Source organism: Halichoerus grypus, chromosome 10 (assembly GCF_964656455.1).
Source record: "Halichoerus grypus chromosome 10, mHalGry1.hap1.1, whole genome shotgun sequence".
In the NCBI taxonomy this organism is placed as follows: Eukaryota; Metazoa; Chordata; class Mammalia; order Carnivora; family Phocidae; genus Halichoerus; species Halichoerus grypus.
Genome location: NC_135721.1, coordinates 56920636 through 56934699, shown reverse-complemented (window position 1 = coordinate 56934699; position 14064 = coordinate 56920636). Strand labels below are relative to the sequence as shown.

General features: G+C 37.7%; 1 protein-coding gene across 16 annotated transcripts in view; it reads right to left on the bottom strand.

Annotated features, from left to right (window-relative positions):
• Positions 1–13961, bottom strand: part of WDPCP (WD repeat containing planar cell polarity effector) — a 445572-nt gene extending 431611 nt beyond the window's left edge. For 14 of the 16 annotated variants that reach the window (XR_013441769.1, XR_013441770.1, XR_013441771.1 and 11 more), the window contains exon 1: positions 13405–13961. The gene's annotated coding sequence lies outside the window, so the exon portion shown is untranslated. Of the gene's footprint in view, positions 1–12220; positions 12276–13404 lie in introns of all 16 variants that reach the window. The other 2 variants (XM_078056482.1, XM_078056481.1) reach the window with 1 other exon arrangement.
• Between the last annotated feature and the right edge of the window lie 103 nt (positions 13962–14064).

The window sequence follows — 14064 nt, the reverse complement described above, 5'->3', positions numbered from 1 at the left end:
GAAAGGTCTACAGATTTTTTATGTAATCGAATAGGAAATATTCAATGATATTGTTTCAGGTTCCATTTTGCAAATAACCTTTGAGAAACTACCATTGGTGTAATTTTAATTTAGTATTAAAGATAAACATCCACAATTACTTGAAAAGGTTATAAGAAAAAAACTACTAAGAAAAAAAGAGACACTATACACAGAGTAAATGGCAACCCACAAAATGTGTGAACATATTTGCAAATCATATATCTGGTAAGAGATTACCAACTAGAATCTACAAATTCTAAAGCTCAACAAAAACAAAAACAAACAGGGCACCTGGCTGGCTAAGCTGGTAGAGCATATGACTCTTGGTCTTGGGGTTGTGAGTTCAAGGCCCATGCTGGGTATAAAAATTACTTTAAAAAAATAAGGTCTTAAAAAAAATCCAATTCAAAAATGGGCAAAGACCTTAGTAGACATTTCTCCAAAGAAAATATATGAATGGTCAATAAGCACATGAAAAGATCCTCAAATCACTAGTCACTAGGGAAATGCAAATCACAACTACAATAAAGTATAATCTTGTACCCACTAGGATGGCTACTATCAAAAAAACAGAAAATATATGTTGGCAAGGATGTGGAGAAATCAGAACCCTCGTCCAATGTTGGTAGGAATATAAAATGGAACAGCTGTAAATGGAAAGCAAAATGGTGGTTTCTTGAAAAATTAAAAATAATTACCGTATGATCCAGCAATTCCACTTCTGAGTATTTACCTAAAAGAATTGAAAACTGGGTCTCAAAAAGGTATTTGTACACCCATGTTTATAGCAACACTAATCACAATAGCTAAAACTTGGAAGCAACCCGTGTCCATCAACTGATGAATGGATAAGCACAATGTGGCTTACATATACAGTGAGTGGTATATTAGCCCATCTTTAAAAAGAAGAAAATTCTGAGTATGTCACAACATGGATGAACCTTGAGGACATTATGCTTAGTGAAATAAACCAGTTACAAAAAGTCAAAAACTATGTGATTCCACTTATGTGGGGTGCTTGTAGTCAAAATCACAAAGACAGAAATTGTAATAGTGGTTGCCATGGGCTGGGGAGAGGGGAAAATGGAGAGTTATTGTTTAATAGATATTGAATTTCAGCTTTACAAGACGAAAAGTGTTATGGGGATGGAAGATGATGATGGCTGCCAAAAACTATGAAGATATTTAATACCACTGAACATTATACTTAAAAATAGCTAAGATGGTAAGATGGTAAATGTGTATTTTACCATAGTTAAAAAAAAAAAACTTTATAATAATTTGGTCTCTGATTTATTTCACAAGTCTTAATCTTACTTTTTAAAAGATCCTGTTTTGGGGGTGCGTGGGTGGCTCAGTTGGTTAAGCATCTGCCTTAGGCTTGGTCATGATTCCAGGGTCCTGGGATCCGCTCAGCAGGGAGCCTACTTCTCTCTCTCCCTCTGCCACTCCCCCCTTGTGCTCTCTTGCTCTGTCTCTCAAAGAAATAAAATCTTTAAAAAATAAAAAAGTAAAAATAAAAGATCCTGTTTTTAATTACACTATTATCTACCATGGCTCTTTATTAATTACACAGATGGTATGTAAAACACCTATTTCTAAACATGCAGATATTTAAACCAACAACAAAGGTATCTTAAGATTACTCCCTAAATATTACTTTGCTGGTTTCAATGAAATGGAATCAGATTATAACAAAATTGTATATAAAGAAACTTAATTGTAGTTCATTAAAAAAAACATTAAAATGATTGATTTTTAGCCAGAATCATACCAATTTTACATATGCTATAAATAAAATTAATGAGGTTAAATAATTTCATACTGTGTAAGTATAAAATCTTGTAAGCTCTAAAATACCTAGAGTATCAAGAGCCAACATTCAATTCTAGGGATATGAAACTTAATGCTCCTTCAATAGCTCTGTTGGATGTTGTTAGAATGATATTTCAAATATTTTCTGTCATTTGAATTAAACATTACCTAAGTAATGCTGAGCTGAGAAAAAACATTAAAAAATCTCCAAATCTAACATAACAGATTAATGCTCTATTGTTTGTTGCCTTAACAAAAGTGAACGCTTATGAGGAATTCAGAAACCACCTGGAAATTCAAAATCACAATGAAATTGCAATGACATATTGTGCTACTTGGTATTAATTATTACCAGAGATGGTTCTTCCAGAAAGCAGAGATGACAACCTTATTATTAGTATAATTGGAAACGGGCTAATATGCCCACTAGAACAAAAATCCTCTCTTGCAACATATTACATTACCTGTGAAAGGTAATTTATAAACTAATCAGTGCTAATGAGTGTTCCTTAATCTGACTTAGAGAGGAAAGGCCCATGAACTACCATAGAGCTGACTTTGATTGTATTTGGACTGGAAGGTGGGGCGGGAGGGGGGGAGGTATACACGTCTATGGCCTACTTGTAATATGGAGATGTCCTATTCCACTGTAGGACTGCAGTGAGATTTGTGGTTTTGGAAACTCTCCCTTCAAAAATTTGTATGGAACCAGAAAAGACCCCGAATAGCCAGAGGAATGTTGAAAAAGAAAAGCAAAGCTGGCGGCATCACAATTCCGGACTTCCAGCTCTATTACAAAGCTGTCATCATCAAGACAGTATGGTACTGGCACAAAAACAGACACAGAGATCAATGCAACAGAATAGAGAGCCCAGAAATGGACCCTCAACTCTATGGTCAACTAATCTTTGACAAAGCAGGAAAGAATGTCCAATGGAAAAAAGACAGTCTCTTCAACAAATGGTGTTGGGAAAATTGGACAGCCACATGCAGAAGAATGAAACTGGACCATTTCCTTACACCACACACAAAAATAGACTCCAAATGGTTGAAAGATCTAAATGTGAGACAGGAGTCCATCAACATCCTAAAGGAGAACACAGGCAGCAACCTCTTCGACCTCAGCCGCAGCAACTTCTTCCTAGAAACATCGCCAAAGGCAAGGGAAGCAAGGGCAAAAATGAACTATTGGGACTTCATCAAGATAAAAAGCTTATGCAAAGCAAAGGAAACAGTCAACAAAACCAAAAGACAACCGACAGAATGGGAGAAGATATTTGCAAATGACATATCAGATAAAGGGCTAGTATCCAAAATCTATAAAGAACTTATCAAACTCAACACCCAAAGAACAAAGAATCCAATCAAGAAATGGGCAGAAGACATGAACAGACATTTTTCCAAAGAAGACATCCAAATGGCCAACAGACACATGAAAAAGTGCTCAATATCGCTCGGCATCAGGGAAATCCAAATCAAAACCTCAATGAGATACCACCTCACACCAGTCAGAATGGCTAAAATTAACAAGTCAGGAAATGACAGATGTTGGCGGGGATGCGGAGAAAGGGGAACCCTCCTACACTGTTGGTGGGAATGCAAGCTGGTGCAGCCACTCTGGAAAACAGTATGGAGGTTCCTCAAACAGTTGAAAAAGAGCTACCATATGACCCAGCAATTGCACTACTGGGTATTTACCCCAAAGATACAAAAGTAGGGATCCGAAAAGGTACGTGCACCCCGATGTTTATAGCAGCAATGTCCACAATAGCCAAACTGTGGAAAGAGCCAAGATGTCCATCAACAGATGAATGGATAAAGAAGAGGTGGTATATATATACAATGGAATACTATGCAGCCATCAAAAGGAATGAGATCTTGCCATTTGCAACGGCGTGGATGGAACTGGAGGGTATTATGCTGAGCGAAATAAGTCAATCAGAGAAAGACATGTATCATATGACCTCACTGATATGAGGAATTCTTAATCTCAGGAAACAAACTGAGGGTTGCTGGAGTGGTGGGGGGTGGGAGGGATGGGGTGGCTGGGTGATAGACACTGGGGAGGTTATGTGCTCTGGTAAGTGCTGTGAATTGTGCAAGACTGTTGAATCTCAGATCTGTACCTCTGAAACAAATAATGCAATATATGTTAATGAAAAAAAAAAAAGAAGAAGAAGATAGCAGGAGGGGAAGAATGAAGGGGGGGAAATCGGAGGGGTAGACGAGCCATGAGAGACGATGGACTCTGAGAAACAAACTGAGGGTTCTAGAGGGGAAGAGGGTGGGAGGATGGGTTAGCCTGGTGATGGGTATTGAGGAGGGCACGTTCTGCATGGAGCACTGGGTGTTATGCACAAACAATGAATCATGGAACACTATATCTAAAACTAATGATGTAATGTATGGGGATTAACATAACAATAAAAAAATTAAAAAAAAAAATCACTGTAAATCGAGGACAGAAATCATGAGATTTTAAGAATAACAACAGGGGAAATACCTTTTCCTCTTAGCAGTTAGTAGAATTCATGTGGTAGGATCATGGGAGAAATTTTTTATACTTAGAAGCTAGGTTTGGAGAATATGCACACCTACTCTATAAGAGAAAAGGAGATCAATCTGTTTTGCTCCCAGAGAGAAGGAAGAAAGTAGGAAAGCCAGAGGGATCATGCTGTGTGCCACAGCATGAGAGCTGTCCTGGCACTCTATGCCCAATCTTTGGTAGGAATTTAATGGAAACCACATTTTTTAAGCGAATTACACAATAAAGTATTTATTCCAATTACAGTCAATCTTGATCTTAGAAAATGTTATTTTCTAGTTTCTATTACCAAAATTTAAAATTATATGCTAGTTGCCAGATCAACTCATCTTTAGTAATTCACTTTCTTTCTTCATTAAGTACATTGGAAAAGTCTGATTGTGAAGTGATTGGTTGAGATGTAAGAAGTCTAACAAAATTTCTGTATTTACTTCTAATCTGTATACATGATTCTTAAGTACTCTGCAGCTCAAAACCTTTAATACCCATTTACTGAAGGAATACCATGCCTTTTATCATATTCCTGACTTCATAAATCATTTATCGTTTAGGTCCACTTTATATCACTTTATTATAAATTAAGCAATGAGAAATAGCATTATTGTGATTTTAATAAGTCATTTTAAACAATATTTTATCTCTGGATCATTTTAACCTTGACTTTATTGGTTTAATAATCTTTCTTTTTTTAAAAAAAAGATTTTATTTATTTATTTGATAGAGACACAGCAAGAGAGGGAACACAAGCAGGGGGAGTGAGAGAGGGAGAAGCAGGTTTCCCGCAGAGCAGAGAGCCCCGATCCCAGGACCCTGGGGTCATGACCTGAGCCTAAGGCAGACGCTTAACAACTGAGCCACCCAGGCACCCCTAATAATCTCTTTCAAACGCAATCCATAATTTATTTCTCAGTGGTTTTTATAGTATTCCTCAAAATGGGTATTAACACGTTAATTTAATTTAAAATGAAGTAATATTTTTTTTTAAAGTAAATCAATCTTATTTGACTGGGCTTCACCAATTAGGTTCTATGGCATTATTTTATCCAAAATTGAAAATTCAACGAGCAAATAAACCACCTCAAGTCTTTGACATATCTAAACAGATTTAAAGCATATGGTTAAGATGAAAGCATTTAATTAAAAATATTGTTTGGGGAAGGTCATAATGAAATCCTATTTCAATTTTTCCTAACACTTTCAGAGCATATTGAATTAATCAGGTAATTCTAAATCAAAGAGGGACTGTATAGTTTTAGACAAATTTTAGTAAAGCTTTGAATGACTAATAGGTAATAAATCCTTTTGGAAGTCAGGTGGTTTTCAATTTTTTGTTTTCAGCCAAATTAAAGAAATGGCCTAAATGAGTTACATCATTGAAAACAGTTTCTGATAACAGACCACCATGTGATTTTGTTTTGCAAATAACATGGAAGGAGTTCAAATAATTCCCATCTTCTTATTTATGTGAATAGGTTTCTAAGCACTTACATCTATAAATCTAAACAGGAATAAATTTGAAACAGAATCCAGTCTCATTCTAACCACAAGTAATATTCATCCACATGTATATAAATTAATCAGGGAGGAAAAGTCCCATCCATTGAGATAAAACCATTAAATTTTTACTTTTAATTTTTAATAAATATCTAAATTTGTAACATTTGTTTGGATAAACTGTATGCTATTAAGAACTGTAATGATAAAAGGTTTACTTTATTTACAGCCACAGATGACAAATTAAAAAAACAAAAATTAGTTTCAACTTATATTCATATTTTTGTGATAAAAAACTGACAGTATGATCATAAAAAGCCTTTTTAGCATTAAAATCAATTAAAGTAAGATAAAATTATGTCAGTGAAGTGTATTGGAAGTTTCAGATTCGCAATGTATAGAAACCTCAACTTCTGACTGTCAAAGAAGAGATATTTACGTATTTTTTAAGTGGATGAGGGTAGGAGGATATTTAGATTCCACTGCATACTTTTGAAAGAATGATCTAACAGTTATGTTTAAAAAATCAATACTCATAGGGGCGCCTGGGTGGCTCAGTCGTTAAGCGTGCCTTCGGCTCAGGTCATGATCCCAGAGTTCTGGGATCGAGCCCCACATCGGGCTCCCTGCTCCGCGGGAAGCCTGCTTCTCCCTCTCCCACTCCCCCTGCTTATGTTCCCTCTTTCACCGTGTCTCTCTCTGTCAAATAAATAAAATCTTTAAAAAAATCAATACGCATAATACATTGGAAATTACAACCTTTACAACTGTATAAACATGATACATTTTAAATGTTCATTTTTAAATGTATGAGGGGATATGTAGTTTGTTTTCTTAAAGTAAGAAGATCTCAGTTTTCTAGACATGGCTAGAAGAACTGGAACAAATCACAACCTTTGAACTTGAGTTTCTTAAACTATAAAAATGAGAATAATATTCACTCTACCTCAGGATTATACCTATGTAATATTATACATATTCACTATCTATATGTTTTTTGTAAAATGTAAAACAATATGATTAAATTTACAAGGGCCTAGGAAAGTAACACCTCCCTTAATTTTGAGTCCTTTTTATATGAATTAGACCAAGAAGACGTCACATAACAAATCCCAGCTGTAAGTCATGAAAACTTGATTCATTTTCAGGGGCTATATATTAAATTGATCTATAAATAAATAAATTCCTATGTGCCACGTTTCTTTAAAATTAAATTTAGCCAAATATAAGAAGGTATTACAAACCCAGACTTGGGGACTAAGACACTGAAATGTAAAAAGGGAACAGGGGACTTAGATTTAGAAACAATGTTATGGAGGGCCATCCTTACCCAGTCAATCTCATCTTTTGCGGACAGTTTGCAACTTCCTATCTTAAAAATAAGCATTTTGTAACATAAGTTCTTAGGCCTGCAGCAAGGTTATGAAACCCATAAGAGTAACACATGCCCATTTTCTGGGCCTCCAACTACAGTTCTCTGTAGTTTCACTTAGATGGAGCCAACTATATTCTCGAAGCAAACCAAGCATACTAGATAATAAATACATCATATTGAAATAAAAAAACAATTTTCCAACATACATATTTTATAATCAAAACTGTTCTTAATTCTGCCTATAGGTTAATCCTGATAATTTAGCTAAATGATTTGGTACTCAAATGAATAAGCTATTTACCAAAAATTGATGATATATAAATTTTTATTAAAGTATCAAATTACATCTGTGAAATTTCAGATATGCTCAGTATTTCACAAGTTCTTCCAATCATTTTCTAATATAGTTTGCACTTACAAAATTTCTGCTTAGCTAGAAAAGTTTGAAACTGATCAGGTCCATTAAGCCAAGATTATTAGTCTTCCATCTTCCACAACAACAATCATAAAGATATTTCTCTTGTACCTACTGTGAGGAAGACAGTATGTCGTGTTCTATGAGGCATACACAGATGTATAAGATGCAGTCTCTAAACTCAAAGAAATTACCAGTCTAATAACTGACACAGAAAATTTGAGAGCATTGCACAGTGAATACCACCTAAATTCTATAATTAACATTTTACTACACAGCATTTCCTGTAACTGTATTTGCTTTATCTATATTTTAATTTTTTATGGACCTAACTATTCATCCCTCTTTACACCCATCATCTATCTTTTTTTTTTTTAAGATTTTATTTCAAGTAATCTCTACACCCAACATGGGGCTCGAACTCACAACCCCAAGATCAAGAGTCCCATGCTCCACCAACTGAACCAGCCAGGCGCCCCCTAATGTATTTCAAAGAAAGTTGCAGGCTTAAGTATGTTTCACACCTAAATACTTCAACATACCTGTCATTAGCCAGAGCTTAATAGTTTTTAGCTTTTTTAGAGGAAATTTACAAATATGAAATGTACAAATCTTAAGTGTCTCAACTGCAGATTTTACAAATGCTTACACCTCTGTAATCCAAACCCCATCAAGATTTAGAACATTATACTGTCACCTAAAAAGTTCCTTCTTGCCCATTCGCAATCTCCACCCCAACTCCCACCTAGAGGGAACCACTATTAGTGACTTTTTTCCTACCATAGATTAGTTTTGCAGATAATTTTAAAACTCAAAATTTAAAACAAAGCGTGATCAACAGACTGAGGAATCAAAAAAGGCTTCATGTGGATGGAGAGATGCATAGATACATGATAAAGTAAATATAACAAAACGCTAACAACTGTAGAAATTAGGTGGTGGGTATAGGGGTGTGCCAGTTATCAATTTACTATCCCTCCACTCCAAATCTACTTTTCTTCGTCCTGCTTTGTGACACTAGAAACATTTTTCCTTCGCCAGCTTTAGAGAGGACAATGGAGTGACCCTGTAATGTGAAAGCAGCAAAGAGACACTTGCCTTCTGAATTCAGGCCTCCATCATAATCATTATTATAACAATTATATTATCATTATTATTATTGTTATTATTCGGCATGAGAGCCCAAGAGCCTTGCTGAGGAGACAAGTTCCAGCTGTGGCCGTGGCTCCAGCCTCCCCACTGACAGCGGGCACTTTTCTAGACCACATAGCAATAGTACACATGCCTTTTCTGAACAGGTCTCCATACAAGCTCTGGGAAAAAGGGCCCTTTTCTTCTGCCTCATCCTAGAAATATTAGCTGCTCTTTAACATCTGCTACTTCTAGAACCCTTAGACTCAGAGCTCTTTTATGCCTTTTAGTATAACCACCTCCTTGTTCTAGTTAACATTTCATCATATTAAATTTTCAAAACCAGCAGAGGTCTGTCTCCAACTAAACTCAGACTACTATAAAGGGTTATTCACTGTACAGCTTTTCTGTATGTTTGAAAATGTTAGGGGAGCAGAGAAGCAAGAAGGCATATATTTTTTTTTCTTGCCAGCAAAAATGGGTTTATTCAGGGGTAACAGAGAATTGTACTTTGGGGCATGCAAACTATGGCAACTCAAAAAAAAAAGGAAGGGAACATTATTTGAGGAAATTGGGAAGAGTTGTTTAAAGTCCGTCCATTGGGGAAATTGACTGATTTGCAGGGGTATTTGATTTCTCGTAGGAGATACCATGTACATCTTTACCAGTTGAAGCCTGTACTGGATGATTCATTCCTTTTGATGATTCTCTGCAGGGGTCTATAACTGACAATTCTTCCTGTAATTGATGTTGAGTGGTATGGTTACCCCGTCTAGCCTCCCCTTCTATCCTCCTGATTCCACTTAACTGATGTTGCCCTATATTAATTTTCACAGCCATTTTGGATATATATCTCCTTCCTTCATCACCAATTTCCCTCACTTTTAGCCAGCATTTTGGCTCATCTGTATTGTTTGTTTGCCTATTGGTGTAACCAGAGCCTTCATTCCTGAAGGATCTGAGCCCTTAGCTGCCCTGCCCTTATTGGATTGTGGCTTCTGCAGTTGTCTATATAAAGGTCTGACAGACCCAGTTTAGGCGCTTCCCCAGATTTGCTTGGCCTTCCCTGCTGACTGGACCTTGGCTGCTTGCATATTTTAAAAGATTGATAAACTGCTAATAATTGTTAAAGCTGGATGATGGACTGAGAAAATTATACCACTATCTCTTCATTTGTTTATGTTTTAAATTTTCTGTAATACTTTTTAAAAAAGGGGGGTGGGGGGAAGAAAGGCTTCATAATGGCCAAAGCATTTATAAAGAACCTGGTGGAATGGATTTTTTAACAGGCAGAAACAGGATAAGACTCCAGTTAAGGAAAAAGCACATATAAAATATGGAGGCATAAAATCAAAGGACATGTTTTAGCAACAGCAAGTAGGTTGGCTAACGTGTAGTAAAACGCAAATGAGTGTGCTTGGTGAGATTTTTTTTCCTCCCTTTCACTTCAGTATTAATTCTTCACATTCAATTGCTTTCTTTTTGGCCTACTCTCCTGTCCCTGCTCTGCCCATACTTCTACCTACTGTCCAAGGTCTAGCTCTTCCCACTCTTCCTCACCTCTTATGAGCCATAAATTGATCCACTGCATCCTTTTTGTATCTTAATTTCTTCAAACATGGGCATAATTTTATGTCTTTGGACATATTTATGACAAAATGTAGATATGTCTGCACTTATACACCCGTATTTTTTTACATTTAAAAGCCATCAGCAGTAACATAAAACAAGTTTCCATAATATCTAGTTAGTAGGGGATAAGAAAAAGCATTAGTTGATTTTTTTATTATTTAACAACTCATGTGACTTTTTATAATTAAAAAAATGTATCTATACACACAAGAGTAAGTGTATGTGCATGTGTGTCAACGTAAGATCTCTGGGAAGGGACTGGTAATATTCTTTGTTAAACTGGGTGGTTGAGTACAGTTGAACAAATAATAAAATGAATACCCAATATTTTCTCCACCCACCCATATATTTAAAGCACACTTAGGTCAGTGTCCAATTATATCTCTCTTTTTTCCCCTTCCTTAGAAATGACAACTGTGGTGAAATTTGATTTACAAAAAGCATGTTTGTTTCATCCAAACTGAAAATATTAAAAATTATAAAACCAGCTAGATATTTAAAAGGAAGAACTCATAAAAGAGATAAAGAAAACAAATATATCCAAACACAACATATGACAATTCATTAGAAGCACATAAGAACATGGACTTGTTGTACACATTAAAGTATACAGATACCCCAGTGAGGCTCCTTTCCCTCCTAATCCCCATTACTGGTAAGGTCCTCAACTGCCATTCTATTTCAAGCTTCTACATGTGTTATATGCTCTTCCATCAATTTAAATGTGGCAGGAACAAAGGTATTCCAAAACAGTAGAGAGCAGCAGACAGATGTTGTGTGGTATCACCCAGGCAATGACCTCTGCTTTCTCAACCCTTTCTGGGCTCACTGATGCAAAGTCTGGCTCAAGATCCAGGATAATGCAATGTTTGGAAACATTCGTTCAAATTGGCACACCAAGACTGTTAAAGTAAGTTCTTCCAAAATACAAAGGCGATGGTCAAGACTAGAATTGGGTTTTTTTCTTGCCTCTGACTGTACTCTACCTGTGTAGTCAGTATCACAAACAGCTATGCACTCCATTGTACACCCGGGGCAAAAGAAACGCCCCCACAAAGATATGTGGCAGCTGTGCCTGCTCTGGGTGATGCCTTGCTTCCACTAAGTTCTAGCAGCTGTGCAAAAGAACTTTCTGTGATAATGAAAATGTTTGATATTCTGTCCCATGTGGTTACTGAACACCTGAAATATAGGTAGTGTGACTGAGGAACTGGATTTTTAATTTTATTTAATTTTAATTAATTTAAATTTAATAGCCACATGATTCATAGCTACAGTCTTGAGTAATATAATTCTAGAGTTTTAGTTTAAAAAAAAAATGAGGAACTTAAAGCATGTATGGTTGCAAATTGTCTTACTGCCAACCCAAAACCCTACTACAACACTGCAAATGTGGTTCTACCTCCTACCTTAGCTGCCTGGCAAAAACATCCATTTGTCTTCATTCATTCAAGGCAGCACCTCCTTTGAAAAGTCCTGGCACCCCAGAGTTACTAAGCCTTTATTACTACCAACCAGGTCATACCATGTTATCATTACGGGTTTACATAGTTGTATTCCCTGCTATTATGAGGGCTCTAAAAATGCAGCAATTGTGTCATTTTAATCTCTAATTTCCCACAGCCTAATAGGGTGCCACATCCTAAGGCCCTTGCCCTACATTTTCCTAGCCAATTTATTAAGCCGGTCTTCACCTAACTACTTGCAGCTCTTTACTACTCTACCATTTGAAATCTCATAATCCCATCCACAACAAACATCTTAGAACTGGAGAAATTCCAGGTCATTTTACCTGTATCAAAGGGTGTGGTGTTTTACCTCCATATATGATTGTTCAGTAGAAAACACTGTAAAATAGTGAAAATGATGCATTTAGAAAATCATGGGGAAATAACAAAGAAGTAGTTTGACATAGAATCTGGAATTCAGGACAAGACACAAATTTGGGAGTTTTCTGACATAGACGTAATCATGCATTTGACATTTGTAACATGCAACTCGTGACTTATATCACTTAGGGATTAAGTGTAGACCGAAGGACAAAGGCATTCCAATGTTAAGAAGTCAGAGGTAAAAAAGAACGTTCAAGGAACTGAAAGGGGCAACCAGCGACGTAAGAGGAAAACCAGAAAAGTATATGATTAACAAGTGAATAAAGTGATTCAAGGAAGACAGAATCATTCAGTTATGATAAATGCTATTGATAAAACAAATTGGAAAGGTGTTATATTCTTTCCCATAATAGCAAACCCTCCAAAAGAGTCTACCTCAACAGAGTAAAACTGAACGATGCCACTTGGCGTTCAATTACCAGTGACAGAGAAAAACTAGAAGTTACAGCAATGTTATCTAATATAGATACTGCACTCATTTTCTTTACAGATATGCTATTCCAGAACACCACATCTTCCTTTCAATATCCACATCAAACAAGGTTTCAAGGAGCACTACAACTCTCTTGGGCAGCATTAATTTTAAATAAAAACCTCTTGTTTTACCAGTTGAGATTCTGCCTGAAACAACCAGTGTCTCCCATACAGCTGCCACACTTTACTTAGAAATGCAGGTTTGGCATAATTTAAAGGTCAAGATGGTTTATACAGCAGACAGTTTCCAAAAACGAATGGGCAAAACTGTCAACATTCACGGAGGTCTTAAGAAAAAGTTAGATCCGTGAACTGTGAGCTTCAGGAAGGGAAGGGCTCATTTAATTTCCCACAAGGCAAGCGCTCACTATTTTTTATTTAACTCTGAAAGAGCTGCATCTTACAGAAGGGAGGGCGCGAGAACTTCAGGGCACTACACCCTCAGAATGCTATTGCCCTAACAGCGCTGAGTAGGGACCGGCGAGGCTGCGGGCACCCACCCAGTAGGTCAGCAGCACCCGGGTAGATAAAAGCAACGCCGGATGGCGCACAACCGCATTCCGGACCCTAAGGTTAACAGAAAAACCCTTGCCCTCGGGCCCGGGCTCACCTGCCTCTTGGAGTGGGGAAGACGCGCGGCCCGTGGCCACCTCAGAGGGGCGTCCCCGCAAGCTGCTCAGCTCGTCACCGGACACTACCCAGAGCGGAGGGTCCCCCCTGGCAACCAGGGAAGGAGGACCCGGCAGGCCGCGGCGCGCTCGCTCGGTCTCTTCTGTCTAGGAGCTGCAACAGCCACAAATCCTTCAGGTAACTCCCCAGCGGCTCGGGCGTGCGCTCGCTCTCCAGCCTTGTCGCTTAGCAACTTGCGAAGCCTTCCAGTCTTCGCGACACGTCAATTCCGCCCGCCCCTCCAGAGTGTGAATAGTTTTTTAAAAAGACTTTGTTTCCGGGTCGAGCCGCTTCTACGCAGCGGAAGGTCTCTTTACCTCCCACGTTTACCCTTGGGGTAAGATAAGTCTCACTTGCGCACGAGTGGGTGATGTAGCTAAAGGGTCTGTATCTCCTCCCTCGAGGTCCACATGCCTCCCCTCCCACCAATTACTAGGCGCCAACAGGCGGGTCTTTCCTCTTAAGCACAAATCTTCTGCTCATCGCTGTCCTCCAATCACAGCGGCCCGCCCTCAGGGACTACTTTGCAATGGCGAAGAGCGCAGGGAGAAGGGCGTGAGCAGACCCTCTGACCTCGGGAAGTGTAGTTCAACACTTGAAG